Consider the following 19134-nt stretch of genomic DNA (forward strand, 5'->3'; position numbering starts at 1 on the left):
GTTTACACTATACTGTAGCCTATTAAGTGTGTGATAGCATTATTTTTTTAAAAATAATGTATGTGGGTGCTCAGTTGTGTCCAACTCTTTTTAAGACCCCATGGACTATAGCCCACCAGGCACCTCTGTCCATGGGATTATCCTGGCAAGAATACTGGAGTGGGTTGTCATTTCTCTTCCAGAGGATCTTCCCCATCCAGGGATCAAACCCATGTCTCCTGCGGTTCCTGCATTGGTAGGCAGATTCTTTTACCACTGAGCCACCTGGGAAGCCCAAAACTAATGTACAGACTTGGTCTAAATAATAGTGGCTGATACACAAACATGCTGAATGTGACTGACTCACGCTGCCCTGCCTCAAATGCCCCATACCTCTTTTGCCACCATTCTAACTTGACCATACTTTTAAGTAAAACAGTAGAATATTTTTATTTAACCTTGTGCACAAGAAATTCAAGACTGTATTTTTGACAACAATACTTACTAAGACCAGAAATTCACTGTACTTTAGTTTTACTTGTGAGTTGGAAATAATGTATAGGGTTCCCCTGTGATAGCAGAAGGGACAGGCCACCAGTCCCATAGGAATGTCAACCAAGTGTATTAGAAGACAATACTGGAGGGGAAATAATGAGGGTGCTAGAAATGTATTTTTAAAAGCATGCCATTGTGGTAATGTAAAAGCAGCTCAGAATCTTAGTATTGAGAGACTACATAATGGTTGTCTCTCTTCAAAAAGTAAAGACAAAGTATATACCTTAATTTCAAAATATGTTACTGCTAAAAAAGATAACCACTATCTGAGCCTGCAGCAATAATAACATAACACAGCATAATCATAACGTCAAAAATCATTGATCATAGCAACTTTCCCGGTGGTCCAGTGCACTTCCAATGCAGGGGGCGCAGGTTGGATCCCGGGTTAGGGAACTAAGATATCACATGCTGCGTGGCCAAAATAAATAAATAAAAATTTTTTAAAAGATCACTGATCACAGATCAACCTAACAAATATAAAAATAATTTAAAAGTTTAAAATATTGCAAGAACTGCCAAAATGTGACACAAACACATGAAGTAAGCAAATGCTGAAGGAAAAATGGCACCAACAGATTTGCTTTGTGTAGGATCACCACAAACTTTCCATTTGTAAAAAATACACTATCTGAGAAGTGCAATAAAGCAAAGAACAATTATATGATGTCTGTCTGTACCTTATTCAGAGCACCATAAAACCCTGGAAGTGGGCTCCTCCTGCCCAGTACCCCAGGATGCTTAGGGAACTAGGGCACGAACTGGCTGGAACTAAAAGAGACGATAATTGCCAGGGAGACCCGGTGCAAATGCCAACTCTCACACCTTGCCCTGACTAGGTGAGCTGGGTGACCAGGCATGCACCCACATACACCTCTTGATTCTGAGGTTGGAGTCTCTTGCCCACACTTAAGAGAAAGTGTGGCCAGGGCGACAGCACGATGGGTGGCTGCTCCCTACCCACCCCTTCCTGGGAGCTGCCAGCTGCAGGGGCTAAAGGCTGGGAAACAGTGAGGGGCTGCAATCAGGAGGGAACCAGCCAGTTCTGAGGCCGTCTTAGGGTAGCAGTCTCCAGCGTAAGAGTATACCATGTAATCCTTCGAAGTGACAGAATAAAATGCTGGAGTGCCTGTAATTTTGCCTCACAAAGAGGAACAAAGTCTCCCTGATAGCAACACATCTGCCTCCGCCTCCTTGCCAGATCCTTGCAGGAGCCAATGGCTCCCGAGGCTCATAGACACTCCATCACTGTAATTAAATGAGCTGCTTGGGGTTGAACTGCTTTGAGCCCTGAACTTGAAAGGGCTGTTCCCCTTTCAAGTCCTAACTCTTCATACCTCAGACTGACTGTATTTGGAGATGGGTCTTTACAGACGCAATTAAAGCAAAATGAGGTTATAGGGTGGGTCCTAACGCAATGTGACTGGTGTCTTTTATAAGAAGGGGAGATCAGGACACAGACAGGCACAGAGGGAAGGCCATGTGAAAACATGGTGAGAATGTGGCCACCCACATGCCAAGGACAGAGGCCTCGAGAAGGGGCAGGGCCCTCTGGCAGAGCCAGCGGGACTGCTGCAGGACACAGTCCCCAGTCACTCTAAACTGCAACACGAGCTCCTGAGGTACAGAGCTCCTTAAAAGCACATTCAAAAACGGTTCAGGGACACTCAGAAGCGCAGGGCAGGAAGTCACGCCTTCCAAGGGAGCTGCCCCAGACCTTGGCCATCCTGGCAGAGGCTTCCCAGAGAGGACTAACCCTTCTCTGTCCACCGCTGGTGTCTGTCCGAGCCTCTCAGAGCTTGTGTGCAACGTTGGTCAGTGACACATTCCCAGTGGAGGAAGGGTGGGCAGTGGTGGTTTTTCCCTCCCTCAGCGGGCAGTTCCAGACGGCAAGGACCGTCCCCCTCCCCTCCCACCCTTTGCATGGTGCTTACCTTGAAGTCAATCTTTGCAGGAGGAGGCAACTGTCTGAAACGAAAATTACAGGGACTTTCCTGGTAGTCCAGTGGCTAAGACTCTGCAAAGATCCCATGTGCCGCAACTAAAACCCACTGGCAACTAAGACGCAGCGCAGCCAAATAAAGTGCAAACTTAAAATACAAAGTAAAAACTATTCCCTATGACGAGTTCTAGGTACAATACGGTTTTTGGTCAAACATCAGTCTAGATGTTGCTGTGCAGCTATTTCTTAGGTGTGATTTACATTTAAATAGGCAGACTTGGAGTAAAGCAGGTGACCCTCCATAACATGGGTGGGCCTCATCCAAACAGCTGATGACCTTAAAAGAAGAAAATGAGATTCTCCAAAGAGGAAGGAATTCTGCCTTCAGTAGGACCTTTGGACTTGAGCTGTAACATCAACTCTCCCGGAGTCTCAGCCTGCCTACTCTCCGAATTCAGAATTGCCAACCTCCACAATCATGTGAGTCAAATCCTTAAAATCAATCTTTCCATATACCCTATGGCTCTGTTTCTATGGAGAATCCTGACTCATACAAACACCCCCACCCCAATTAAAGCAAAGGAAGAAACACAGCTGCCATGTACAAAACTCTTAGGAATGTGGTCTCCAGGGCAGAAGCAAAACTGACTTCAGAATATGAAAATATCATGCACATGCACAAGTCTGCTTGATTTAACACACTTAGTTATTCCACGACCCCTGGGACAGACAACCCCAATGAGTCAAGAGTCCAGGTGGTTGTAATGCTAGTTGGTTTTGTGGAGACTGGTTCTTCCAGGCAGGATTTGTGGGAAAAGAAGAAAACTCTTTAACATGGAACAGCTTGAGTAACTCAAGCTTTAGGTAGGGATTTAAATATAATGTAAATCCTCATCACCACTTCTGACCTGGGCCTGTGCGGTTCTTCACAGCAAAGTATCTTCTTCTGTGAATATCTTCAAAGATGAAGCATCGCACACCTCCACTCTCCTAGTCAGGACAAATGGGCACAAGGAATAACCATGCTAGCTCAGGACATAAAATTCTGGTTATCAAATCAAGTTCCAAGATGGAACTCACTGCTCTCTAAGCACTGGTTTTTCTCTCCCATGGAGCAAAACTCCCCCAAAAGAGAGTAAAGAACAGGACCTGACAACCTTGGCTAGTCCAGTTCTGAGATATAAATACAAAGCACAAATATGCTTGTTTCAAGTCACAGTAACTATCACTGTCCATTTGTCTTATTCACAATTAAAAAATCTGAATGCCACAGTTCAAGGTCTGGCTTGTGGGTTCTGTCTCCACAGTCTTGCATGAAAGTAAGGCAGTCATGACGAAGTTTGGCGGGGTGGAGTGCGTAAATGAATGCTCAACAGCACAAGTTACACCAGGCTCAAACCAACACAAATGTAAAAAAATACATCCCTGTATTCTTAAGACCAAGTTCTGAGAGGCCTTTAACACAAAAAATTCATATAAATGCAAATCTTACCCCCAGAGTGCTCTGGAATCTTTTTTTTTTTTTAAGTCTCTCAGTCGTGTCTGACTCTTTGTGACCCCATGGACTATACAGTCCCTGGAATTCTCCAAGCCAGAATACTAGAGTCTTATTAGGTAGCCTGAACTCAGGCCATTCACGGTGCTAGGTTCTCTACTGGCTCCTACACAGCTGCTGTGTCTAAGCTCCTCACTATGGCCAAAGGGTCTCCAGATATAAGATATACAGAGAACAAATAACAAAACGGCATATGTAAATCCTAAGATATAAGTATCTGCATTAAGTGAAAATGGAGTAGACAATCAAAAGGCAGACAATGATAGAATGGGGAAAAAAAAAAAAACCATGAACCAAGTATACGCCACCTGCTGCTGCTCAGTCGCATCTGACTCTTTGTGACCCCATGGCTTACAGCCCGCCAGGCTCCTCTGTCCATGGAATTCTCCAGGCAAGAATACTGGAGTGGATTGCCATTTTCTTCTCCAGGGGATCTTCCCAACCCAGGGATCAAACCCATGTTTCTTGCATTTCTTGCATTGGCAGGCGGATTCTTTACCACTGCACCACTTGGGAATGCTACCCATGAAAGACAAATTTTAAATTCAAAGACACAAGGAGATGAAATCAAAAGGATGGAAAAAGATATACTATGCAAAGAGAAACCAAAAGTGGTCAGAGCAGCTATATTAATATTAGACGTATAGACTTGAAACAGAAAATTGTTACTAGAAACATTATAATAGAATAGTCACTCCATCAGAGAGATGTAACAACTATAAACCTATTCAACTAACAACAGAACTTTGGAATATATGAAACCACAGAGAACATGATCTTCTATGTAGAGATTTCACAGAAGATTTCACAAAAAACCTGTAAGAGCTAATAGATTAACTCAGCAAAGCTACAGGATACAAAAGCAACACATAAAAATCAGCTGCATGTCTATACATTAGCAATAAATGTTCCAAAAAGAATATTAAGAAAACAATTCCATTTACAATAGCATCAAAAAGAAAATAAATTTAAGAATAAATTTAACTACGGAGGTGAGTGATTCATACACTAAAAATTACAAAACACTGATTAAATAAATTAAAGACACAAATAAATGGAAAGATATTCCATGTTCATGAACTGGAAGACTTAATACTGTTGAGATAACAATATACAAAATTCCCTGGTGGCCCAGAGGTTGGGAGTCCTTGTTCTCCCTGACAGGGACTTGGGTTTGATCCCTGGTTTGGGGAACTAAGATCCTCCAAGCAGCATGGAGCAACCAAAAAAAAAAAAAAAAAGATGTCACTATAACCCAAGCTATCCTCAAATTCAATGTTAGTTAAGTCGCTCAGTCGTGTCCGACTCTTTGCTACCCTGTGGACTGTGTAGTGTACTCCATCCATGGGATTCTCCAGGCAAGAATACTGGAGTGGGTTCCCATTTCCTTCTCCAGGAAATTCAATGTAATCCCCATCAAAATTCTAACAGCATTTTTTTTTTTTTTGCAATAGAAAAACTCATCTTAAAATAATATGGAATCTCAAAAAAACCCCAGAATAGCCAAAACAAATTTTGATAGAGGACAGCAAACCTGAAAGTCTTTTACTGATTTCAAAACTTACTATAAAGTTATAATAATCAAAACTGTGATACTGGCATAAAGACTGACACATTGACCAATGAAACTGAATAAACAGCCAGAAATAAACCCTTGCTTGTGTATATGATCAAATGATGTTCAACAAGGGTGTCAAGACCATTCACTGAAAAAAGGACCTTCTCTTTTCTTTTTTTTAATTTTTGGCGGTGCTGGGTCTTCGCTGCTGCACAGAATTCTTCTCTAGTTACAGAAAATGAGTCAATTCTCTAGTTGTGGTGGGAGGGATTCTCATTGCTGTGACTTCTCTTGTTGTGGAACAGGGGCTCTAGAGCGTGCAGGCTTCAACAGCTGCAGCACGTGCGGTCAGTAGTTGCGGCTCCCATGGGCTCTAGGGCACAGGCTAAATAGTTGTGCCACATGGGCTTAGCTGCTCTGCAGCATGTGGGACCTTCCTGGACCTGGGATCGAATCCATGTCTCCTCCACTGGCAGGAGAATTCTTTACCACTGAGCCACCAAGGAAGCCCAAGACTGTTTTGAACAAATTGTGCTGGAAAAACTGGATATCCACATGCAAAAGAATTAAACTGGACCATCACCTCACACTATATACAAAAATTAACTCAAATGAACAAAACACCTACACAGAAGAACAAAAATTATAAAACTTTAAGAAAAAAACATATAAGAAAAGCTTCATGACACTCAATTTGGCAATGATTTCTTGGATATGACACCAAAAGCACTAGCAACAAAAGAAAAAGTAGATAAAACTAGACTAGACATGAAAATTTTAAATTTTTGTGCAGCAAGGACACTATCAAGAAAGTTAAAAGACCTACAGAATGGGAGAAAATATTTGCAAATCATGTATCTGACAAGGGACTGCTATCCAAAATATATAAGGAACTCCTACAACTCAACATGAAAAAAAAGTAACAACATGATTAAAAAATGGACAAAGGATTTGAACAGATATTTCTCTAAAGAAGATATGCAAATGGAAAATAAATACATTAAGAGATACTCAACACCATTAATTGTTAGGGAAATGCAAATCAAAACTGGAATGAGACACTATTTCATGACCATTAAGGTGGATATTCGGAGAAGGCGATGGCACCCCACTCCAGTACTCTTGCCTGGAAAATCCCATGGGCGGAGGAGCCTGGTAGGCGGCAGTCCATGGGGTCGCTAAGAGTCAGGCACGACTGAGGGACTTCACTTTCACTTTTCACTTTCATGCATTGGAGAAGGAAATGGCAACCCACTCCAGTATTCTTGCCTGAAGAATCCCAGGGACAGAGGAGCCTAGTGGGCTGCTGTCTATGGGGTCGCACAGAGTTGGACACGACTGAAGCAACTTAGCAGTAGCAGCAAAGTGGATATTATTTTTTTAAAAAAGGAAAATAACAAGTGTTGGAGAGGATGTGAAGAAATTGGAATCCTTGTGCATTGCTGGTACACAGAAATGCTGGCAAAGCTGCGAAGGAAAATAATATGACAAGTGTTCAAAGAAATTAAACATTTAATTACCACATAACCCAGCAATACCAGTTCTGGGTATGTAACCAAAAGAACTGAAAACAGCATCTCAATAACATATACCAATGTTCATAGTTATAGTAAGCCAGAGCAGTGCTTAATTGGTGTCTGGAATAGTCAAGTTCATAGACAGGAAGTAGAATGGTTGCTACTAGGAGCTAGAGGAATGAGAAAATGGAGTTAGTATTTAAATGGGTAAAGACGTAGAAAACAAACTTATGGTTACTAAAGGGTAAGGGGGGAAGAGAGAAATTAGGAATTTGAGATGAACAGATACACATTACTAGATATAAAATAAACAAGGACCTACTGTATAGCACAGGGAAATATATTAAACATCTTATAATAATCTTTATCAATTGAAAAATCTAAAAAAAAAATAGACCTGCATATGTATGTACACACATGTATGTGTGTATATATATATGTATATACATATACATGATTCCACACAAAAAAAGTGATTCCATCTTTTAAAAGATGGAATCACTTTGTATATCAGAAACATTGTAAATAACTATACTTCAATAAAATAAATAAATAAGTGCAGAGGTTCAATTTAGGATGAAGACAGAGTTTAGGGGATGGATGGTGGTGATGGCTGTACAACCATGTAAATGTACCTAATGTTACTAAACTGTACATTTAAAATGATTAAAACAGTAAATTTTAGGCTACTTATATTTTATTATAGTAAAAAAAAAAAAATCGGACAATATCTCCCCAATTTATTTTTTTAAACATTTTTTCAGCTACTGCAGTTTATTTCCCCCTTCATAGAAATGTTAGAGTCAGTTTGTCTTTTATCTATAAAAACAATCTGCTGTGACTTCTAATAATTAAACAAAAGTATCTTATGACCCAGCAAGAACACTTCTAGATTTCTATCAAAAAGATATTATAACATAGGCCTGCATAAAGACTTGAACATGAGTCTTCATAGCAGCAGTTATTCATAACAGGCAAAAAAAAAAAAAATGAACTTAATGGATGGTTAAACAAAATGTAATATATCCATTCAATGGAATACAAAGCAACAAAAAAGGAATGAAATGCTGGTACATACTAGACCAGAAATAAACTCCAAAAACATTATGCTAAGTGAAGAAAGTTACACATAAAGAACACAAATTGTACACTTTCATTTATATTAAATGTCCAGAAATGGCAGATCTATAAAAGAAAGCAAATTAGTGATTAGCAGGAATAGGGGCTAGGAATGGAGATTAACTGTAAAAGGTCATGAGCAACCTTTTTGGAGTGATATGTATGTTATGATGGTGCTGTTCAACTCCATAAATCTACTAAAAATCACTGCACACTTAAAGGAGGTAATTTTACGGTATGTACATTGTACCTCAATATAAAGTTGAGATATTTTTTTCCTGCAATATTTTACTGGAATTGTGTTAAACCTATAGATCAACTTGGAGGGAAGTGACAACTTTACTATGTTGAGTATTTCAACTCATGCCCATACATGCCTCTTCATTTATTTACATGATCTTTAATTCATTCATTAGCATTTTGCAGTTTTCAGCTTATTGATCCTGTATGTGTTTTATTAAAATTTATATCTAAGTATTTGATTTTTTGAAGCTGCTGAAAATGGTTATTTTTAAACATTTTACTTTCTAATTGCACACTGTTGGTATATAGAAATAAGACTAACTTACATGTGTTAACTGTATTTTGTGACCTTATTAACTTCACATACTAATTCTGATAGTTTTTTCATAGATTTCTTGGATTTTCTATGTCGATAATACCATCTGCAAAAAGGGACAATTTTCTCATTCCAATCTGCCTTTTATTTATTTTTCTGATCTTATTGCCCTGTCTAAAATAAAGTTTTTTAATTATTATATATATGTTATTAATCCATGCTCTATTCCTTTGGTTGCAAAAATTATGAAGACCTAGGTAGGACAAGATATATAAAAGCTTTAGAAGCCAAAGTATGAATATTAACAATACATTCCTATATATACTATCTCCTTTGATTTCGTAACAATCTAATAGGTGCTTTTTCCATGTTACCAAAGAAGAAAAATGGTCAAAGGTAGTCCAACCAACATACCTATCAGGGCTCAGGTGATCATATTATAGCAGACATATATAGTAGCTTTGCCAGGACCCAACTTGATCTCATTTGCCAAAGTCCCAGGCACTGACTGAGGTGACCCCTCTATAAACTAGTAGTATTAAAACACAGATCAAAAGCCAAGACACAAGACTGTCACACACTGAGAGGGGTTGAAGGAACACTGGCCCAACAGAGGAGTAGAGGCAGTGATCCTGGAGTGATACCTGAGCAAGCACAGTGCCTTCAAAAAATCATAGGTGAGTGATTCAGTAAGTGTATGAGGGTCAGGTCCCAAGGTCTAATATTTTGGAGAAAGCATCTTTGGCAGCTTCTTTCTAGTTTTTAACTTACTAGTCAGAAGGCTCGATTCAAAGTCTGGCTCTTATCAGGCATGCTAACTTTAAAAAAAAATTATTTATTTATTTATTTGGCTGTGTTGGGTCTTATTAATAGTTGTGGCATGTGAACTCTTAGTTGAAGTATATAGGATCTAGTTTCCTGACCAGGGATCGAACCCTGGGCCCCTGCATTGGGAGCGAGGAGTCAGCCACTGGACCACCAGAGAAGTCCCCAGACATTTAACAGGCACACACTTAACCTCTTTGTCATTTTCCTCATCCATAAAGTGAGAATAATAATTGCACCCATCTTTGAGGGTTGTGAGAATAGTTGGTATGGAGATGGCACCCCACTCCAGTACTCTTGCATGGCAAATCCCATGGACAGAGGAGCCTGGTAGGCTGCAGTCCATGGGGTCGCTCAGAGTCGGACACGACTGAGCGACTTCACTTTCACAAAGTACTCAAGAGTTAGCCAACTACAGCCTACGGTTTGTTCCATAAGTAAAGTTTTACTGAAATACAGCCACAATCATTCATTACAAATTGTCCATGCTGACTTCATGCTACAGGAGTGAAACTGGGGAGGCTGTGACAGAAACCATATGACCTGCAAAGCTGGACATAATCACTATTGGACCTTTACAGGAAAAGTAATCCTGGCCTACAACAATGCTGGGGCTTCCCAGATGGCGCTAGAGGTAAAGAACCCGCCTGCCAATGCAAAAGACATAAGAAACACGGGTTCCATTCCTGGGTTGGAAAGGAAGTGGCAACCCACTCCAGTATTCTTACCTGGACAATTCCATGGACAGAGGAGCCTGGCAGGCTACAGTCCATGGGTTGCAAAGAGTCAGATGTGACAGAAGTGCCTTAACATGCACGCACACAAAACAACACTGAAGCAAAGTAAGTACTCAAGAAATGTTGCTGTTGTTCAGTCGCTAAATCATGTTCGACTCTCTGTGATCCCATGGACTGAAGCATGCCAGGCTGCCCTGTCCTTCACTATCTCCCAGAGTTTGCTCAAACTCATGTCCAGTGAGTCGATAATGCCATCCAACCATCTCATCCTCTGTTGTCCCCTTCTCCTCCTGCCCTCAATCTTTCCCAACATCAGTCGTTTCCAATCAGTAGGCTCTTTACATCAGGTGGCCAAAGTACTGGAGCTTCAATTTCAGCATCAGTCCTTCCAACGAGTATCAGGATTGATTTCCTTTAGGACTGACTGGTCTGGTCTCCTTGCTGTTCAAGGGACACTCAAGAGTCTTCTCCAGCACATTTCAAAAGCATCAGTTCTTCAGTGCTCAGCCTTCTTTATGGTCCAGTTCTCACAACTGTACATGACTACTGGAAAAACCACAGCTTTGCTTCTGTCAGCAAAGTGATATCTCTGCTTTTTTTTTTTAAATACTCTGTCCAGGTTTGTCATAGCTTTTCTTCCAAGGAGCAAGCGTCTTTTAATTTCATGGCTGCAGTCACCATCTTAAGTGATTTTGGAGCCCAAGAAAAGAAAATCTGCCACTGTTTCCAATTTTCCCTCCATCTATTAGCCATGAAGTGATGGGACCAGATGCCATGATCTTAGTTTTCTGAATGCTGAGTTTTAAGCCAACTTAAAAGATACATTAGCTTTTATTTAAACCCTCATTCACTTCCAGAATGATAAATCTGAGTATCCACATAAAGATATAGACACAAGCACTGAATATGGTAGTTCAGTTCAGTTGTTCAGTCATGTCTGACTCTTTGTGACCCCATGGACTGCAGCACGCCAGGCTTCCCTGTCCAGCAACTCCCAGAGCTTGCTCAAACTCATCATGTCCATCAAGTCAGCGATGCCATCCAACCATCTCATCCTCTGTCATCCCCTTCTCCTCCTGCCCTCAATCTTTCCCAGAATATGATGGTGACAAATGCAAACTAATGTCAGTTAACTAGGGGCTGATTAAATAAATGATCATACATCTAACCATAAAGCACTATACTATAGTCATTAAAAGGAATGAAGAATATCTGTGTGTGTATATAGTATATATGCCAATATAATATATATGCCAACATGTTAATATTTCCAAGATCTTTAAATAATCCAAGAACATTAAGTGAAAAGGTACAATACATGCAATATAATCTTGCTGTCAGAAAAAGAACATACACAAAAATAAAACCTATGCACAGAAAAGGCTACATACTAAGAGAGACTTAGGGAATTGCACTTTTAGTATATGTAGTGGAGCACTGTTTGACTTTTTAATAAGCTTAAGTGTTGTAATTCTTCTCATGAATTAAAAGTGTTATTTGAATAGCTCAGGTTGTATCCTAGAGGCACACGTTTTAAACTTTAATGTCTTTACCCCTCAGGGACAAACTAGAGTACGGATGAATTGCAAATGCATTATGCTGAGTGAAATAACCAAACTCAAAAACCACATATGACATTCTGTAAAAAGCAAAACTGTAGGAATGGAGAACAGATCAAGGGTCAGGAGTGGAAAATGGAGTTGCCTACAAAAGGACAGAAAGGAGTTTAGGGGGTGATAAAACTGCTCTGTATCTTGACTGTGGTTGTAAGTCACCAGACACTTAAGCATTTGTTAAAATTCAGACTGTTTATCACAAAGTCAATATTACTACATGTCAACTTAAAATAAATTTAAATAAACACACAAAAACACTTGGCGAGTAACTTTTCTTTGAGGGACGTATGAGCATACAAATGTATGTTTTAATACCGGAAATGTTTTCCACATTTCCCTGTTCACCTCTGGCATAGAGATGCCGCTGCGTGAAGACAGTGTTTGGCACCATCTTCCTAAGTGAATTCCCACAAATGCAAACTTGCCGTGGCCCACATTCATTTAAAACTTGATTATTTTCTTCAGGCTCAGCACGGGTAGATCTGCGCTTTACTCGAAAAACCACTGAAGGCCTTCAGGAAGAAGAGACGGCAGGCACCGGCGCGCGGCTTCACAGGCCGAGCGGCCGAGCAGGATTTTCCTGCACGAGCCCGGAGCCGCTAAAGCTGCTGGTGAATTGTCAAGCAAGCAACCTGAGCTACAACACCGAGAACGCTGCTGCTTCAATCACGGGTCATTGACGGAATCACGTTGACAACGGCCAAGAAATACCACCCAACTCACCAAGCTCTGACAAAACAACTGAGCGGCGCGGCGCACAGCACCCTCTCTCTATTCCTGGAAAAGGAAACTCCCAAGTCTCGGACTCCCACAGCAGCGTAGACCGTCCAACACCCGGCTTCATAAGCAATCGCCATCCGGCCGTTCAGACATAATGCTAGGGTGGACGTGCTCCGGACGCCTCTCTCGGCTTAGAAAGCGCTTCTTAAACCCCATTTCCAAATTATTCTCCCACCCACTAAGGGCTGCGAATTAGGAGCACGCATTTGAGGCTTAAAATATACAACTCAATCTGGCTGTGTTGAACCGCACTGCCCACATAACAATCCGGGCTCCTTAACAAAGCCCCAAACTCCTCTCTCCAAGAATCTGCAAAATGGTCTCGCTTGGTCAGTCTCTCCTCCCCTCAGAGAGGGGCACAAAGCGCGACCTCAGTACAAACCGCCTGCTCGGTACTTTCAAACAATAACTGCAAAATCCCAATGGACCCTCCCCATTGGAACTCCGTCGCGGCCAGGGGCGCTGGGGAATGGCTTCGCCACTCCGAGGCCGGAGTGATCCCGGAGGCCGCGCCGCCCGGGAGGCCGCGCCGCGGAGGTCCAAGTCCCGGCTGCCTGAGGGGCCCCGGTGCGACACCGCCACCTCCCAGCTCCCGGCTGGCCAGGCTCCGAGGGCGGGCCGCGATCCCAACGGGGGCGCGGGGCGGGAAGGGGGCTGCAGCGCTCCTCACCTGGGTCCGCGGCGGCTGCTTGGGGGTCCCGGGCGGGCCCTGGGAGTTTCCTAACCGAGTGAGTCACTCGGGCGGGCCGGGAATGCGCCAGGAAACACCCGGCCTCCTCCCCTTCCTCCCGGGGCGGGGGCTCTCCCGGCTCGGCCCCTTCCTCCTGGCGCTCCTCCCTCCACCCCCGGCCCTCGGCCAGTCGGCTAGCCCTTGTGCGCTGTGCTCCCTCCCTCGACCCCGGGGGCCACAGGCCCCTCTGGCTGTCGAAAATGCTCCTCCGGGAAGGGAACCTCGAGGGCCACCTGCCGGCCTAGGAGACCCCAGCTAGTCCTTGGGACCGCGGGAAAGGGGGGAGGGGGGGAGGGGCTTCCCAGTGGGACTCGCCCAGCTTGGGCCGTAAAAAGAGCGCGGAGGGCGCACCCTGTCCCGGGCCTCAGTGAGATAAGGGCAGCAAGTGAGATGAGCCGCAGAACGAACTTAGGGGGACACCCAGGCGCGATGGCCTGGCGCCCCGCAACCAAGGAGGAGGTACTCGTTCACACCTGAGCTCCGCGGACGGGATCCTGCAAGCGGCCAGGTGCGGGGTGCGACTGGGACTCGCTGCCAGAACCCGGCCAACCGGGAGAAAACGATCCTGTTTGGCCTCTGAAGTGATCGCGTGTCCTCTCTGAGCCAGGAGCAAAGGCGTGCGCAGATTTGTGGGAATGGCTGAGAGCAGAAATCTGACGAACTAGCCCCCAAACAAAATCTTGAGAGAGGCCAAGTGGAGTAAGTTTGTCACAAGCATGTTTGGGAGAAATTTTTCCCTAAACTACCGCCGCTCCCCATCACCACCACCACCTCCCCAACCTGTCGTAAGGGAGAGCAATAAAGATGAGCAGCAGGTATCAGGCCATTAGCCTTTGAAAACCACAAGAAGTTTCATTACCTCCTGGCTGTCTTCTAGATGATGCAAAGTTACAGCAAATGAATCCTGACTAAACCAAAATCCACCAGTTGTCTAAATATTCAGAGACCACTTTTTCTAGAAGCTCCTGGAGGTCCCTCACTCCAACATGGGTTTTGAGTGACTTTCTGGTTCCCGGCTAGTCCACACATTTTCAGCCCAGGGCTGAGTCTCAAAGTTAAATTCCCAAGGGCTGTTTTTTGTTTGTTTTATACTGAAAGTGAAGTGGTGAAATACATATTCAAGGTATAGTGTATTTATTTAAAAATACTGTAACCCCCTAGAGCAATTAATGAAAAATAAGCAATTAAAAAATCCAAGATAGGAAATTAAATGGAATGCTAAAATATAAATCGAAGAAAGCAAAGAAGGAGCAAAAAGCACATAAGTAACAAAGAGCAAGCTGTTAGACTTAAATCCAACTGTATTAGTAAAATTACATTAAACGTAAATGAACTAAACACTCCAAAGAACTTGTCACATTGGATAAAAACAGAGCCTAAATACATGGCTGTTTAAAAGAAACATACCTTAAATATGAGGACACAAAGAGGTTGAAATTTTAAAAGATGAAAAACCATCTACCATGCCCATGCTAATCAAAAAAGTCAGTGACTATATTAATATTAAAGTAGACCTAAAGACAAGGAGCATGACCAAAAATTAAAGGGGACACTGGGTAAAGATAAATGGGTCAATTAATTCAGAAAAAAAAATGACAATTTTTAGAGTGTATGCACCAAATAAACTGTGAAAAATTGATAGTCAGAAGAAGAAATAGGCATACAGATACTCACAATTAGAGATTTAACACCCCTCTCTTAGGATTTGATGTGACAGGCAGTCACCAAAATAAGTACAGATATAGAAAAATTTTAAAGCAGTTGACTGATTTACCCTTAAGCCTCACAAAACAAAACACAAAATATGTTGTATTTGATGACAGATGTTCAAAATATTTATGCTGAACCCTTAAGGTATTACTGAGAAGAATTAAAATTTTCAAATATTATGCACAAAGTATATTTTAGGAAGTAAAACAAATCTCAGAAGATGTCAAAGTGTTGATATCATACAGAACTTTCTCTGACCATCACGAAATTGAACGATAACGCAATAAAAATAAAACTTTAAAAATATATTTTATTTATTTATTTTATTTTTTAGCTGTGCTGGGCCTTCCTTGCAATTCATGGGCTTCTCATTGCAGTGGCTTCTCTTGTTGCGGAACATGGGCTCTAGGCACTTGGGCTTCAGTGGCTGCAGCACACAAACTCAGTGTTTGCAGCTTGGCTCTAGAGTAGGCTCAGTAGTTGTGGTGCATGGGCTTTATTACTCTGGGGCATGTGGAATCTTCACGGACCAGGGATCAAACCCATGCCCCCTGCATTGCCAGGTGGATTCTTATCCACTGTACCACCAGAGAAGTCCAAGATAACTTTTTAATGCCCAAATATTAGATAACTAAATAATACACTTCTGAATATTCTTTTGATCAAAAAAGAAATCACAATGGAAATTGGAAAATATATTGAACTAAATAATGATGAAAAAAATAAAAATTTGTGAGATGCAGCTAAATGAATGCTCAGAAGGAAAGTTAATATATCAAATACACATAGTAAAAAACAAGAAAAGTTTAAAATCAATTACCTTAACTTCTACCTCAGAAAAGTTAGAAAAACAGAAGCAAATTAAATTCAAAGAAAGTATAAGTAAAAAAATAATAAAGATAAGAACAGAAGTCAATAAACTAGAAAACAGATGAACAAATAAGAATATCCACCCCTGCCCCCACAGGGATAAATCAGGAGTTTGGGATTAACAGGGGCTTCCCTAATAGCTTCCCTTCTGTGGCTCAGAAGGTAAAGCGTCTGCCTACAATGCAGGAGACCCCGGTTCGATCCCTGGGTCGGGAAGATCCTCTGGAGAAGGAAATGGCAATCCACTCCAGTAATCTTGCCTGGAAAATCCCATGGATGGAGGAGCATGGTAGGCTACAGTCCATGGGGTCACAAAGAGTCGGACACGACTGAGCGACTTCACTTGGTCCCTAATAGCTCAGTTGGTAAAGAATCTGCCAGCAATGCAGGAGACCCTGGTTCCATTTCTGGGTTCGGAAGATCTCCTGGAGAAGGGATAGGCTACCCACTCCAGTATTCTTGGGCTTCCCTTGTGGCTCAGCTGGTAAAGAATCCATCTGCAATGTGAGAGGATTCAATCCCTTCTGCACTGGTAGAAGAAAACAATTGAATCTGTAATTTAAAACCATCCCATAAAGAAAATCTCCAAGGGTGTATAGCTCCACTGGTGAATTCTATAAAACATTTAAGAAAGAAGCAACACCAGTTTTACAAAGCCACAGGAATAGTATAGTATTGACTTGATGCACAAATAAAGCAATGGAACAGAATAGTAAGAAAAAATCCCTGCTATAGACTGAATGTTTGTAAAACTTCTAGATGTCATTTCAGGGGATTCCCAGGGGTTCCAGTTCTTTATGTATCAGCACAGAAAGAATTCAGTGAGAGGCAAAGTAGTAGATAAGAAGTGATATTTTAGAATTGGAGACTTGTGAGGCTTATAAGCAGATGAGCGAGAGGGTGCTGCACCCAGAGAACTTAGTGGGCTACAGTTTTATAATCAGAGGAAAGTAAGGGAGGGAGACCACATTCTTCCTTATTCTTGAGTAGATGTCAAACTTCCATCGTTAGCTCCTTCTCCATGTTGGGCAAAAAAGTTTTCTTGTCCCTACATGGTCAAGCCAGGACTGTCATGGCACTGCTGCTAAGTTATTTCAGTCATATCCGACTCTGTGCAACCCCATAGACAGCAGCCAACCAGGCTCCGCCATCCCTGGGATTCTCCAGGCAAGAACACTGGAGTGGGTTGCCATTTCCTTCTCCAGTGCATGAAAAGTGAAAGTGAAGTCGCTCAGTCGTGCCCGACCTTAGCGACCCCATGGACTGCAGCCTACCAGGCTCCTCCGTCCATGGGATTTTCCAGGCAAGAGTACTGGAGTGGGGTGCCATTGCCTTCTCTGGTCATGGCACTAGGGAATATCATTTCAGGTCTGAGTACAATAATGGTGTTTCACTTTGAAATCTCACTTTTCCATAACTTTTTTTTTAATTTGTGCAAAGAGCGTGTTTTAAGGATTATTAACTTACTGAGCTCACAGGACAAAATGTGGGTCTCATGCCATCATTGTTTTATTGTTTTTGTCTCATGCTTCTATTGCGTGATTTTGCTGCTTAAGAAGCCTGCTTGGTTTTGTGGTTAAGGAAACCTGTTTCTTGAGTGATCATTAACTTACAGAGGGGCTTCCCTGGTGGCTCAGATGGTAAAGAATCTGCCTGCAGTGTGGGAGACCTGGGTTAGGTCCCTGGGTTGGGAGGATCCCCTAGAGAAGGGAATGGCTACCCACTCCAGTATTCTGTCTGGAGAATTCCATGGACAGAGGAGCCTGACAGGCCACAGTCCATGGGGTCACAAAGAGTCAGACACAACCGAGCAACTTTCACTTTTCACTTAACTTGCAGGGGTCTCCCATGCTTTTTTCTTTACTTACAGTCCTCTAGTGGGATTAACTATTTCATTACTTACTTTGTCCCTATCATTTGTGTCTCCTCAAAATTCATATGTTGAAACTTAATACCCCAATGTGTTGGTATTTGGAAAGTGAATATGTAAAGAGAATAGGGCCCTCACAAATAGCATTAGGTCCTGTAGAAAAGAAACCCCAGAAAGATTCTTCATCTCTTCCTCTATATGAGGTTACAGGTCTGTGAAGCAGAAAGTAGGCTCTCACCAGTCACCAAATCTTCCAGCACCTTGCTTTTGGACTTCCCAGCCTCCAGACTCTGTGAGAAATAAATTTCTGTAGTTTGTAAGCTACCCAGTCTATGATATTCTTCCCAAACAGATTGACAAGCCCACACCTCTATAGTCAGTTGATTTTTAATAAACATACCAAAGGAATTCAGTGGACAAAGGGAAGTATTTTTAATGGTGCTAAGTAATTGTATAACTATGTGGAAAAAGTTGATCTCCTTGCCCACATCATACACAAAAATTAATTTGATACGGATCATAGACCTAAACATGAAAGCTAAAGATACAAAGTTTCTAGAAGGAAACTAAAGAGTAATTTTACAACCTTAGAATGTAGGTGGGAAAAGATGTCTTAGAAGAGAAAATGTACTAACCTCTTTGGTCAGTACCTTTAAAAAAAAGTGATAACTGATTTGGTCAGAAATTTTAAAACTTCTTACCAAAAGACAATGTTAAGACAGTGAAATGCCAGACTTGAAGACAGTCTTGGCACACAGACAACTGATCCCAGAATATGCAAAGAACCCCTACAAATCAACAATGAAATGCCAACCCAACAAAAATAGGACACTTCAAAGAAGAAACTACTTTGGAAGTCTCTTATCAAGTTATATATTTATTTTTATATATATATATATATATGCCACATAGCATATACATATGGTATATAGCACAATCCTACTTGTATATATTTACCCAAGAAAAGAAAATTTATATCTACACAATGGCTTGTACATGAGTAATCAATCATAAAAGCAAAAAACTAGAAACAACTCAAAGAATATAATTAGAAAAGTGGATAAACAAATTGTTGTATATTTGTACAATGGAATATTAATATTAAAAGGGAAAGAATTACTGTCCAAGTATTATCACACAAAAATTTTACCAGGTACAAAAGATAATATTGGTTGATGTGATCAAGAAAGAAGAGTAGGAAGCTCCAGGTCC

At 41.7% G+C, this 19134-nt stretch overlaps 1 protein-coding gene across 1 annotated transcript in view; it reads right to left on the reverse strand.

Moving 5' to 3' along the window:
• The window catches only part of CYFIP1 (cytoplasmic FMR1 interacting protein 1), a 108737-nt gene extending 95169 nt beyond the window's left edge, over window positions 1-13568 (reverse strand). The window contains 1 exon segment of the mRNA XM_019968645.2: window positions 13413-13568. The gene's annotated coding sequence lies outside the window, so the exon portion shown is untranslated.
• Window positions 13569-19134: the final 5566 nt, after the last annotated feature.

The sequence above is a fragment of the Bos indicus genome, chromosome 2 (assembly GCF_029378745.1).
Source record: "Bos indicus isolate NIAB-ARS_2022 breed Sahiwal x Tharparkar chromosome 2, NIAB-ARS_B.indTharparkar_mat_pri_1.0, whole genome shotgun sequence".
NCBI lineage: Eukaryota > Metazoa > Chordata > Mammalia > Artiodactyla > Bovidae > Bos > Bos indicus.